This window comes from Lathyrus oleraceus, chromosome 2, assembly GCF_024323335.1.
Source record: "Lathyrus oleraceus cultivar Zhongwan6 chromosome 2, CAAS_Psat_ZW6_1.0, whole genome shotgun sequence".
In the NCBI taxonomy this organism is placed as follows: domain Eukaryota; kingdom Viridiplantae; phylum Streptophyta; class Magnoliopsida; order Fabales; family Fabaceae; genus Lathyrus; species Lathyrus oleraceus.
The window spans coordinates 28,434,735-28,449,133 of NC_066580.1; the positions used below are offsets into that span (position 1 = coordinate 28,434,735).

The 14,399-nt window shown below is 40.1% G+C and overlaps 1 non-coding gene across 1 annotated transcript; it reads left to right on the forward strand.

The window, feature by feature from the left end:
* Positions 1-12,459: 12,459 nt before the first annotated feature.
* LOC127125002 (small nucleolar RNA R71) lies at positions 12,460-12,566 on the forward strand. The gene has a single exon (XR_007804470.1). It is a non-coding gene; the product is annotated as a small nucleolar RNA R71 (small nucleolar RNA).
* The last annotated feature ends 1,833 nt before the right edge of the window (positions 12,567-14,399 follow it).

The following is a 14,399-nucleotide window of genomic DNA, read 5'->3' on the forward strand; positions in this document are numbered from 1 at the left end:
GTTCCCTTCAGTCTCTGGAGGCTGCTCTGAATTCTGTTAGCTCTTCTCTCACTATTTTTTCCAGGGTTTTTTGGGAGATGGAAGTCTAGAATTTATAACCTGATTTTCGTGGCTTTGTGGGCTCAAAATGAGAGAGGTCCAAGTCCAATATTTTTCTGTTATATTTTGAAAACGCGTGCGCTTCGCCTAGCGAAGAATTTGCTCGCCTAGCGAGCATGACAGTTCAGATTCGCTAAGCGAACCACGCTGCTCGCCTAGCGAGCATGACAACTCAGGAACAAGCCTTTGCTTCTTCAAGATTAATGTTTTGCATGATGAATAGGCCTCATTTGAACATGTTGGAAGTAACTCAAGTCATTCCCTTGTGTTGACTGATCGCCCAGATAGAACCCACAAAGTGTTTTGGATGATATTCAAGCTCTTGGATTTAATTCTGATTGACATGATGAAATGCAATGTGAAATGTTAAATGACCTAAAAATGAATGCATGAATGAGGGGGGCAAATTTGAGGTGCTACAGCTGCCCCTATTCAATCAACTGGAGACCCGAAAAGAAGATAGCAGCGGCTTTCGCACTTTCGAGGTATCAAGGGATTGAATACAATAAAAGCCCGAAAATTTACACTGAAGTGAAAAAATGAAGTAACAATGCCTGTCAGAATCGGCAAAGAGGTGGTCTTGACAGAAGAATCCGTCTGGTACGGTGAGAGTCGGTCTGAATACCGAAAAAGAATGTTAAGCTGGATACAAAAATAAATGGTAACACAGAAATAACCATGGCCTGAATGCCGCTCATCAGTCTGAATATTGGAAATGACTTCGATCTGAGCATCGGAAGATATGAGATTATCAATATCGATCTGAACATTGAAAAACTGGCCTGAATGCCACTTCGGTCTGAATACCGGAAAAACTAGCCTGAATGCCACAAGTTGCGTCGACCTGAACGTCGGAAACTTCTTCGATCTGAACACCGGAAAAACTGGTCTGAATGCCATAAGTTGCATCAACCTGAATGTCAGAAACTTCTTCGATTTGAACATCGGAAAACTGGCCTGAATGCCACTTCGGTCTGAATACCGGAAAATTGGCCTGAATGCCACAAGTTGCGTCGACCTGAACGTCGGAAACTTCTTCGATCTGAACATCGGAAAATTGGCCTAAATGCCACTTCAGTCTGAATACCGGAAAATTGGCCTGAATGCCACAAGTTGCGTCGACCTGAACGTCGGAAACTTCTTCGATCTGAACATCGGAAAATTGGCTTGAATGCCACTTCGGTCTTAATACCGGAAAATTGGCTTGAATACCACAAGTTGCGTCGATGATGCGTTGTTAAACTTGGTGTTCGCAAGTGTACGAACGCGTCAGAGTAATATAAAAGATTATCGAACCACAGAGACCAAGTGTCAATCTATCGCTATCTGTTGTTATGGTGTTTATCAAAGGCAGTCAAAATAGGTGTTTTTGTAGTGTGCAATGAAAAGTAAAGTATTGAAAATAGAATATAATTTATAAAGACAGGGTCGAATGTAATTCACGTAATCAGTTGATAATCCAAGTACTTGCTAATAGAATTACTTATGGGCAATGTTTCCTACTTTGAAAAGTACTAATTTAACAGGAACTGTCGCTTTCGCATATTCAGAACCGAGTTGTACTCCCTAATCAAACCCTCTTATTGTCACTTATAAAAAGGCGCGCATTGCGTTAGAGTAGTAAACCTATTTTTAAGAAATATAGTATCTTAACTAAGTTGAAAAGTATTATAACCTGGATTTCTTAACCAAAAGAGGTTCTTACGAACCAGACTCTAAACTTATAAACGCGTCCGAAAATAGTTTAAAATCTCTTTTCTCCTTGATGTTAAAAACTCCTAATGAACTAGACAAACCGCTTTCGCTGTTTTTGAAATAGTTAAAAACAATTAAGTTTATAAAGACGTTGGACGGCTTTCGATCTTACCCAACGGAATTGAAGTGCGGGAAAACTTAAGTTGAAAGTTAAAATAGCCCTTAAGTGTTTCTACGAACAATTGTACGGATTATCGATTTAATTACGCTCCTTACATTCTAACCTTATAAATTTAGTTAGACATGGTAAAGTAAAAGTGCATTAAAGTAAATAAAAGTAGTGCGGGTGCGGAAAGTAAATAATTTAAAGCGAGTGCGAGGAAATAAATAATTTAAAGCGAGTGCGAGGAAATAAATAATTTTAAGCGAGTGCGAGAAATAAATAATTTAAAGCGAGTGCGAGAAATAAATAAAGTAAAAGCGAGTGCGGGAAATAAATAAAGTAAAGGCGAGTGCGGGAAATAAATAAAGTAAAGGCGAGTGCGGGAAATAAATAAAGTAAAGGCGAGTAATAAAAACCTACTCCAATCGGAGGGCTGAGTAAATTGCAATGCGGAAAAGAAAATGGCGGCAGGATTAACTTCCTTCCAAAGTGCTCCAAACTCGATTACAGACTCTATCACAACTTGATTACACAATTGTGGTAACACTCCAATGCGAAGCGACTACCACTATAAAATACTGAATATATGCCTAAGTGAAACAAATTTGCTTCTGAGTTTGCCTCTGTTCTAAGTTTGGATGGTTGTAAAACTGAATTTGCGTTTCTATTTATAGGAAAATAAAAAAGGTGGAATTGACTTGGATGCCCTTCAACTTGAAAATAGAGGAAACCGTTTCCTTCTTGTGGCGCCCACCACAAGGCTATGGCGCCCGCCACAAGCACAAAGTGGGGCGCCTTAGTGGATGAAGTGGGGAAACGTGGGAGTTGAGGAAGTTGGACTTGGACACGTCATGGCTTGGTCTGTGGCCCCCGCCATGGGGTAAGCCATAAGCACAAAATGCTGAATTTTAGGGTTTTTAGCCCTTTTTCACTCCTTTTCTCGATCGGGGCTCCGATTAAAGTAAAAACCTGAAAACAAAGGAAAACACAGTAATAACACAACAAAATGACAATAAAATAACTAGAATGCATGTGAAATCGGAGTCGAAAATACGTAAATTTTAGTGTGATCAAACTCTCCCACACTTAAACCTTTGCTTGTCCTCAAGCAAAACATTGAAAAGCTCATAAAAGAAAGACTGGTGCAAACGAGTGCTTCAGGTGAAAATTCTAAGTTCAAGTCGGGATGCAGTGATAGGTACTAACTGAGTGAACTAAGGGTATCATGATGACACTAATCCGCAAATACGAACATAAACTTCATTCCTATATTAACCAACCCATATTATCCCACAACACCTAGGCCTGCCTCTTCATCTTCTTTTATGTCCTTTTCATTCAGGCGCAATCACATTAAGCCTGTTATCCGTACATGCTTCATAGTAGAGTGGCCTATTAGTGATTATGATCTGAGCATGGGTTTCCTGGCACATAAATATGTGTAAACCCTTTTATTGGACCCAACTGTAGTTGTGGGGGATCGGATCGTAATCCGCCCTACCGAGTTTAGTGCCAGATACCTCTGAACCAACCAACAGTGGGTGAGTTTCTTTATTTTTCTTTTTCTTTTTCTAGCAATTTTTTTTACAATCCTTTGGTTTAAATGACTTTGTGAGGATCACCTATACCGGAGTTGCCTTTTTGCTTTCTTTTATTATTTTTTTGTTTTTGTTTTTCTGGATCATTCACTTATTTGCATCGGTCCCCTACGTAGAGGATGCGTAGGCCGGAGCTGATTGCTGAGATAAACTACTAAGGACTTATACGGAAATGATGATTAAGGCCATGGTATATGGGGTTTCGGGAATGATTCCTATATTTACGAAGTCTATGGTGCTAAAATAATACTGATGTTTCGCAAAGTTCTCCCAAGTCACCGCATCCTTACTCAAAACATGTCTTAAAAACCTGAAAACTTTCGGAATAACACTATTTTATTTTGCAATTTTTTTTTTGTGGGGCTAAAGGTATGGGGAGACTAGATTGTACTAAAGATTTACTGTATTCGGTGACTCGTCAGACTCATGCATTATACTAAAAAGGAAATTAAACAACTAAGAGGGAAATTAAACAACTAAAAGGAAATAAATAATCTAAAAACAACAAATAAAACCGAAGATAAAAGGAAAAGGATAAATGCTCCTCCCACACTTAAATCGAACATTGTCCCCAATGTTTCGAAATAAGATAAGGAGGGGTTACCTGGCAACCCTATTGCTGACCACTAGTGCCCTCGCCATCCTGAGGTGGACGACGGGATCGGGAACGACGACGGTCTCTCTGATCCATCCTCGCCTGCAGGGCATCTTGAGAGGTCCTCACATCTCGAAGGTTACCTAGAATGGAACCTTGAGTAGCTTCGATGAGTGCCTGGTGTCGCTGGTTGTATTGTTGCTGACGGGCTTGCGTATTTGTAATCACTTGCAGGGACTGTAGAACAGTGTCGTAGGACCTGTCTGTCCTCCGCTGCGACTCTTGCATAAAGCTCATGTTGTCCGCCATTTGTTGCTGGATGGTAGAGAGTAGGTCATCGCGCCTCTGCTCTCTAGCCATGTGGTCTCGCCACATCTCCTCTGTAATATAGAAGCCAGGAGTGGTACCTGCAGAAGAAGAAGATGGTACGGTGTATGGTGGTGGAGGATGATGGGGGGACACATGTGGTACGGGAGATCTCTCTCTCCGATCATATTCATCATCAGTGTCTGGTCCCGCCTCATCAGGAATGTTAGGAGGAAGAGGACCCAAAACAGGTGGAGCATCTAAATCGTAGGTCCAATTCCTCTCGTCACGTATATCGGTACGTCTAGTGCAAGGTAGAATAACAGATGGGATGGCTACACCATGAACCATAAGTGTATAACCTCCTTCTCTCCTTGAGCGACACAATTTCATGTCTCTCAGAAATTTTAAGTTAATTGTGCGAGGAGGTAAGGGGTTTAGGGTAGCCATCTCATTGTTCAGGTTAAGTGCCCGAGCAATAGACGTAATCAATCCACCAAAAGAAATCGGTCCCGCCTTATTCAGAGTTAAAATCATATGGGCGAGCATAAACGGAACCGAATTAATTCTCCTATTTGTGAGGCTTCCTTGCAAATATAAAAGCTCTTTAGCGTTAACCTTATTTGGATTCTCCCGGCCAAAAATAGTGCATGCCAACAAATATCTAAAAACTCTGATGGCCGGGTTATGGATAGTTGAGGCAAGAACTCCTTCAAAAGAGTTTATGGAAACGTTTGATAAACGCTCCCCGAAGGAAAATACCTCAACAGACCATTCAGAATCCAAAGGGGCCTCACAAATAGCACCTTCCCCATGAGGGATCCCTAACAGGCTGGCTAGTTCGTCGGTACTGAATTGGTATTCAACAACAAACATTCTAAATTTGACAGTACCAACTGTGCTAGCAGTGTTAGGGTTGACAATATAAATTAAGGAACTTAAAAATTCAATTGTCAACCGCTCATAGGTGGGTTCTTTGTTGATAAAGAAATTATGTAAATCTAAGATGTCTAATAAATGAAAAACGCTATGGTAGATACCTAAAGTATAGAGACAATCTTCATCAACATACCTTGTCGGGAGGATTTCCCGATTTTTGCAACCGTTCAATGATTTTTCTTTGTCTCTCCCCCGGTTTCCCTCCTCGAAGAATGAATCCGTTGAACTCCATTTGAATGCTCTTGAAATGTGGATGAAGAAGATGAAGTGGTTGGTGAAAAGGTTGGATTTTTACAAAATCCGGCGGATGAAATCGAAAATGGAAAGTGGATTTGTAATTTGTGTGGTATGATGGTTAGGAAAGTATGAGCTTTTTATGGGTTCAAGGGCTTTTCTTCCAAGGTGAAAAAATGGGTTTTGGAGGTTGTAAGTTGCAAAAATGGTGAAGAAGAGTGGTCTGCCCCGACCATTTACAGACGCTGTGGCGGGCGCCACAGGTCCTATGGCAGGCGCCACAGGTCCTATGGCGGGCGCCACAAGGCAAAATCTGGCTGGGCCAGATTTTGGTCATTTGGTTTGGGCTTCGCTTGTCTTTTGGCTTTGAGGGGTCTGGATAGCATTTGTCTTGTGATTCTCCTAGTTTCTTCGACTTGCATAAATTGTATAAAAATAAAAGCGAAAATAAAAAGTGAAACTGAAACAAAAACAAAAATAGAAATTAAATATAAATAAATAAATAATTAAAATGCAAATAAAATATAAAATATATATATATATAAAAATAGAAATACTAATGTATAGTAGTAGTTTATATAATATCCAAATGCGATAATGTAAAATGAGTAATGCAAATACGATAAATATATAAAAGAGAAATAAAGTGAAATGGTGAGATCAGGTATTAGGGGTGTCGTCTGCCTGAGTGGATCCACGGAGCACGACTATCTCCTGCCTGAGCTCTGCGATCTCCTGATATAGACAGTCAGCTTCAGTAGCATGGGTGAGATCAGACACTCCAATCTGTAAAGTTAGGTCCGCCACTTCCTGTCTAAGCGCTGCAATGAATGATTATTAGAGAGAACAGTGATTCTAGGAGATGGTGGTGCAGGTGTGTATTCAGCAACTGGGGGCGATCTCGTCTCCTCAACGGTCTCTCCCTGACCCTCTAGAGCATAACTCCACTTAGCTGGATCATGCACACTGGTCATCATAGGGTCTGGCAATGTGAAGTAATGGATGGCCTCACTGTCGACTAGCAATCGGAACTGACATGGGTGGAAAGAGGCTATCCTCATCAATCCTCTGGTCAAACAGAAATCGATGTCCATGGTAGTATATCCACAGTAGGTCCGAAGATGCAACAGCTTGCGAGACAGACCCAAAGCGACAGCAATCTGTGTGATGATTCCAGCAACATGGATGACTCCTTCGGTAGATCTAGAGATACCGCTGAGATTATTCAATAAAAAATTCCCACATGCTACTGGGCGAGACTGGGATGCGCAAAATAGTAGGAAGATCTCCTCTTCACTTAGTAGAGTCTCTGCATCCTGTCTTCCCAAGAAGGAATGTGCTAATATCATCTGAAAATATCTGAAGGTCGGGTTGTGTATGACATAAGATAACTGTGTAGATGGATCATGGCTTCCGCCACCTGATATATCACTCCAAAACTTCTCCACCTCCTTACCCAGAAAATATCCCAAAGGTGTCTCCGGGATAGCATCAGGAGTGGTCTGGAAACCCAATAAGTCGCCGAACTCTTTCTGGCTGAAGGAGTACTCAACTCCAAAAAGTCTGAAAGTAGCATACCCATCTGGTCCAGAATATGGGTCGTAGTCGAATGAACTCAGGAACTCCAAAGTCAGGTTCCTATATGTGTTATTCAAGTCATAAGCAAATTCGTCCCAGTGGAGCTGGTGGCTAAGGAATCTGATACTAGGCTCGATACCCAGTGCCTCCATACAATGCTGATCAGGGTAACGTGTGGGTGCCATAGGGCGCTGGTATAAAGCAATGTAGCGCTCCCTCTGAGCATTGTCTCTATAGGAAACATGCATGTCATCAAAACCCTGCATCTTGTAAAAGTTAGGAAAGTGATCCTGAAAATACAAACCATTCAAACTTTAGTCTCAATGCAAAATAAGATAAAATAAAATAAAGATAAAAATAAATGTAAATAAATGCGAAAAAAAGTAAAATGAAAAGAAAAACCATGGGTTGCCTCCCACGCAGCGCTTGTTTAACGTCATTAGCTTGACGGTTAGAACTTATACACCTGTAATAGTATGAATCGGTAGATCAATCAGGGTGTGGCTTGAGTAGTATGCTGGAATGTCTCCTCCTTCATAGAGCTTCAGTCTTTGTCCATTTACAATGAATGGACTACAGTTATCGTTCTTGATTTCTACGGCGCCGGATCTCAGAATCTTGGATACTTCGAAGGGGCCAGTCCATCTTGAACGTAGCTTTCCAAGGAAAAGTCGTAACCTAGTGTTGAAAAGGAGAACATAATCGCCTACATTGAAGTTTTTCTTTACTATTCTTTTGTCATGATAGGCTTTTGTCCTCTCTTTATATATTTTTGCATTTTCGTAGGCAGATTGCCTAAGTTCTTCTAATTTATGAATGTCCAGGATACGCTTTTCTCCAGCGGCTAAGTAGTCTAAATTCAAAGTTTTAATGGCCCAATAGGCCTTATGCTCTAACTCGAATGGTAAGTGACAAGATTTTCCATAAACTAGTTGGTAAGGGGTAGTTCCTATAGGGGTTTTGAAAGCGGTTCTATAGGCCCATAATGCTTCTTGAAGCTTCTGAGACCAGTCTCTCCTAGAAATAGAAACAGTTTTCTCTAGGATTTGTTTTATCTCCTATTAGATACTTCTACTTGGCCACTAGTTCGTGGGTGGTATGGTGTTGCTACTCTATGCCTAACTCCATATTTTCTTAAAAGTTTGTCAAATATTCTCGATATAAAGTGTGATCCTCCATCGCTTATGACCAAACGTGGTGTTCCAAATCTAGGGAATATATAGTTTTTAAATAATTTGATTACTACCCTAGTGTCGTTTGTGGGTGCGGCTATAGCTTCAATCCACTTAGACACATAGTCTACAACTACTAAGATATACCTGTTCCCTAAGGATGGTGGGAAAGGTCCCATGAAATCTATACCCCATACGTCAAAGAGTTCTACTTCCTGAATGTTTCTTAGAGGCATCTCATCACGTCTTGAAATGTTTCCAGTGCGTTGGCATCTATCACATTTGACAATGAAAGCATAAACATCACGCCACATGGTAGGCCAGAATATGCCAGCTTGAAAAATCTTGGCGTATGTCTTAGAGGTGCTCGCATGTCCACCATAAGGTGCGGAATGACAATGCTCGATAATATTATTTACCTCTTCTTCTGGAACGCAACGGCGAAAAATGCCATCTTTACCCTTTTTGAAAAGGAGCGGTTCGTCCCAGTAGAAGTTTCTCACATCGTGGAAGAATTTCTTCTTGCGGTGGTAGTCAACATCAGGGGGTACTATATCAACAGCTAGGTAATTAACGAAATCTGCATACCATGGTACGTTACTTGTTGCTAAGGAATTTTGGGAGTGTTCATAAAGGTCTAGGTTATTATCTTCAATGGTTTCTACTTTAGCGATCAGTCTATCATAGGCGAAATCATTATTTATAGGTACTAGTTCAGGTTTTAGATGTTCTAGCCTAGAAAGGTGATCGGCTACTACATTTTCAGTGCCTTTTTTATCTCTTATGTCTAAATCAAACTCTTGTAGTAATAGAATCCATCGGAGTAACCTGGGCTTGGCATCTTTTTTACTTAATAGGTAACGAATGGCAGCATGATCGGTGTAAACAATAACTTTTGCTCCTACTAGATAAGATCTAAATTTGTCTATAGCGAAAACTACAGCGAGTAATTCTTTTTCAGTTGTTGCATAGTTGAGTTGGGCAGCATCTAGGGTTCTACTGGCATAATAAATGGCATGTAATTTTTTATCTTTCCTTTGTCCTAGAACGGCTCCAACTGCATAATCACTAGCATCGCACATTATCTCAAAAGGTTCCGACCAATCGGGCGGTTTCATAATAGGTGCAGAGATTAATGCTTGCTTTAAGAGATTAAATGCGTCATTACATTTTTCGTCGAAAATGAATTCAGCATCTTTCATTAAAAGTCCAGTTAACGGTTTAGTTATTTTGGAGAAGTCCTTAATAAAACGCCGGTAGAATCCAGCGTGTCCAAGAAAGCTTCGGACTTCTCTGATTGTTTTTGGTGGTTTTAGGTTTTCTATAACTTCTATTTTAGCTTTATCTACCTCTATACCTTTTTCGGAAACTATATGTCCTAAAACTATTCCTTCGGTCACCATGAAATGACATTTTTACCAATTTAGCACGAGGTTTACCTCCACGCATCTCTCCAGGATTTTCTCAAGGTTAGCAAGGCAATTGTGGAAATCGAATCCGCAAACCGAGAAATCGTCCATAAACACTTCCATGATACCATTAAGGTAATCTGCAAAGATTGACATCATGCAGCGTTGGAAAGTAGCTGGGGCGTTACAGAGGCCGAAAGGCATTCGTCTGTAGGCAAAAGTTCCATAAGGGCATGTAAAGGTAGTTTTTTCTTGATCTTCGGGGTGAATAGGTATTTGGAAGAATCCAGAGTACCCATCTAAATAACAGAAGTAAGAGTGTCTGGCTAGACGCTCCAACATCTGGTCTATAAATGATAAAGGGAAATGATCCTTCCTAGTTGCTTTATTTAATTTTCTATAATCTATACACATCCGCCATCCTCCTTCTAAACGTTTTGCTACATGTTCGCCTTTATCGTTTTGCACGACTGTGATGCCTCCCTTTTTAGGTACTACATGCACAAGGCTCACCCACTTACTATCCAAGATCTGGTAGATTATACCTGCCTCAAGCAACTTAAGAACTTCCTTCTTAACAACATCACTCATTATAGGGTTTATTCTTCTCTGATGCTCCCTAGAGGGTTTTGAATCTTCTTCTAACAAAATCCGATGCATGCATACGGACGGGCTTATACCTTTCAGATCAGAGATATTATATCCTAAGGCTGAGGGATGTCTTCGCAAAACGTCTAAAAGTTGGTTTGTTTCCTCTTGGCTCAAGGTAGCACTGACTATAACTGGACGGTTCATCTTTTCATCGAGGAACTCATATCTCAGGTTCTTAGGCAGTTCCTTAAGTTCTAAGGTTGGTTTCTTAGGGCATGGCATAGGATCTGGGAGGGATAAACATTTGTAAAGGTTATCATCGATGTAAGGTTCTTTAAAGTCATCATCTTCCTTTATGGGGGTTGATGGTAACTTGATAATTTCTTTTTGTTCTAATTCTCTAACACATTCATCAATGATATCTAAGGCATAACACGAGTCTCCCATCACAGGTGCCATAAGAAATTTCGAAAGTATAAATTCTATTTTCTCGTCACCTACCTCAAATCTCAACTTTCCTTTCTTGACATCTATTATGGCTCCTGCAGTCGATAAGAATGGTCTACCTAGAAGAATTGGTATATCATTGTCCTCTTTGATGTCCATGACGACAAAATCAGTAGGGATAAATAGTTGACCTATCCTAACAGGGACATCTTCTAAAATGCCTATCGGATATTTGACAGATCTATCGGCTAACTGAAGTGACATCTTAGTGGGTTGTAATTCTCCTAAGTTTAACCTCTCACAAACTGCTAGAGGCATTAAGCTCACACTAGCTCCTAAGTCTAGAAAAGCTTTATCGATGACATGATTACCCAAAAGGCAAGGAATGGAGAAATTTCCAGGATCTTTATCTTTCTTTGCTAATTTGTCCTCGGAAATAGCATTACATTCCAAAGGCTTCGGATCGTCAAGTCTACGTTTGTTGGTAAGGATGTCTTTCAGAAACTTTGCATAAGAAGGTATTTGGGTGATGGCTTCTGTGAAAGGGATTTCTACATGAAGTTTTTCTATAACTTTAATAAATTTTTGGTACTGTTTATTGGTCTGGGTTTGTTTGAGTCTTTGCGGATATGGTATAGGTGGTTTATATGGCGGGGGCGGTACGTAAATTTTATCTTTAGGTTCTTCTCCTTTCTCTCGACCATCTTGGTTTTCAGATTCTTCTGGTTCCTTTACTTCGTTCGGGGGTTTGGTACATTCCTTAGAAGTTTCAGGTTCACTCAGTCTTGGGTTTGGTGGCTCATCATAAGCGTTCCCACTTCTTAGGGTAATGGCATTGGCTTGTCCTCTCGGATTTTGTTGAGGTTGTCCAGGGAATTGTCCTCCAGGTGTAGTCTGAGGGGCTTGGTTTAAAGCTACCTGAGAGATTTGTGTTTCAAGCATCTTGGTATGAGTAACTATTTGGTCAACCTTGGTTCCTAACTGAGTAATCAATTCGTTAACATGAATGTTTTGGTTCATGAACTCCTTGTTTTGTTGGGTTTGAGCGGTGATAAAATTTTCCATAATTTTCTCAAGGCTCGGCTTTGGTGGTACAGGTTGCATAGGTTGATTTGATCTAGGGGCTTGATAACTAGGTCTCGGAGGTGCATTATTTTGAATTAGGTTATTGTTTCTATAGGAGAAGTTAGGGTGATTCCTCCATCCAGGGTTATAGGTATTTGAATATGGGTTCCCTTGGGTGTAGTTCACTTGCTCGGAGTGGGTTTCGTTTAATAGACTGCATTCAGCGGATTGGTGTCCTTGGGTTCCACATATCTCACAATCCGACGATACTGCGGCTACAGTATTCGGGCTCGTGTACATATGCTCGACTTTGAGAGCTAATGCGTCCATTTTAGCTTGCATCATGTCTATAGAGCTTAGTTCATGCACTCCTCCTTGGGCTTCCTTCTTCTCCACTGTCGCTCGTTCGACTCCCCATGATTGATGGTTTTGAGCCATGTCTTCAATGAGGGCACTAGCTTCAGGGTAAGGTTTGTTCATCAGAGCACCGCTTGCGGCAGCGTCGATGGTCATCTTTGTGTTATAATGAAGTCCATTATAGAAGGTTTGAATGATTAACCAATTTTCTAAACCATGATGTGGGCATGCTCGTAATAACTCTTTATATCTCTCCCAAGCTTCGAACAACGATTCTCCTTGGTTTTGGGTAAATCTAGTTATATGGTTTCGAAGAACGGCGGTCTTACTCGGGGGAAAATATCTAGCAAGAAAAACTCTTCTAAGGTTATCCCAAGTCGTAATGGAATTGGGTGGAAGAGAATCTAACCATGATAGGGCTTTATCTCTGAGGGAAAAAGGTAATAATCTTAAACGTATTGCCTCAGGAGAAGCTCCATTAGTTTTAAAAGTATCTGCTAATTGAAGAAATATTTTTAAATGTTGGTTAGGGTTCTCGGTAGCGAGACCCGTGAGTTGTCTCTGTTGCACTAATTGCAACAAGGATGGTTTAAGTTCAAAATTATTGGCTGGGATGATTGGGTTTACTATACTAGAACTAGGTTCTTCGTTAGATGGTTGAGCGAAATCTTTAAGAGGTCTTTGGTTTTGATCTTCGGCCATAGCTCTCTTAATCCTATGAAAGAATAAACGTGCGCGAGCGTAACGTTCAGGTTCCGCCAGAGGATTTACTAAACTTAAACTTCCGGTACTGCGAGTTCTTCGCATTGACCGACGGGAAATAACCTAAGTCTAAATGATATAACAACAGGAAAATGAAATTTGACGAAATTGGTCCTCGGCAACGGCGCCAAAAACTTGATGCGTTGTTAAACTTGGTGTTCGCAAGTGTACGAACGCGTCAGAGTAATATAAAAGATTATCGAACCACAGAGACCAAGTGTCAATCTATCGTTATCTGTTGTTATGGTGTTTATCTAAGGCAGTCAAAATAGGTGTTTTTGTAGTGTGCAATGAAAAGTAAAGTATTGAAAATAGAATATAATTTATAAAGACAGGGTCGAATGTAATTCACGTAATCAGTTGATAATCCAAGTACTTGCTAATAGAATTACTTATGGGAAATGTTTCCTACTTTGAAAAGAACTAATTTAACAGGAACTGTCGCTTTCGCGTATTCAGAACCGAGTTGTACTCCCTAATCAAACCCTCTTATTGTCACTTATAAAAAGGCGCGCATTGCGTTAGAGTAGTAAACCTATTTTTAAGAAATATAGTATCTTAACTAAGTTGAAAAGTATTATAACCTGGATTTCTTAACCAAAAGAGGTTCTTACGAACCAGACTCTAAACTTATAAACGCGTCCGGAAATAGTTTAAAATCTCTTTTCTCCTTGATGTTAAAAACTCCTAATGAACTAGACAAAGCGCTTTCGCTGTTTTTGAAATAGTTAAAAACAATTAAGTTTATAAAGACGTTGGATGGCTTTCGATCTTACCCAACGGAATTGAAGTGCGGGAAAACTTAAGTTGAAAGTTAAAATAGCCCTTAAGTGTTTCTACGAACAATTGTACGGATTATCGGTTTAATTACGCTCCTTACATTCTAACCTTATAAATTTAGTTAGACATGGTAAAGTAAAAGTGCATTAAAGTAAACAAAAGTAGTGCGAGTGCGGAAAGTAAATAATTTAAAGCGAGTGCGAGGAAATAAATAATTTAAAGCGAGTGCGAGGAAATAAATAATTTTAAGCGAGTGCGAGAAATAAATAATTTAAAGCGAGTGCGAGAAATAAATAAAATAAAAGAGAGTGCGGGAAATAAATAAAGTAAAGGCGAGTGCGGGAAATAAATAAAGTAAAGGCGAGTGCGGGAAATAAATAAAGTAAAGGCGAGTAATAAAAACCTACTCCAATCGGAGGACTGAGTAAATTGCAATGCGGAAAAGAAAATGGTGGTAGGATTAACTTCCTTCCAAAGTGCTCCAAACTCGATTACAGACTCTATCACAGACTTGATTACACAATTGTGATAATACTCCAATGCGAAGCGACTACCACTATAAAATACTGAATATATGCCTAAGTGAAACAAATTTTCTTCTGAGTTTGT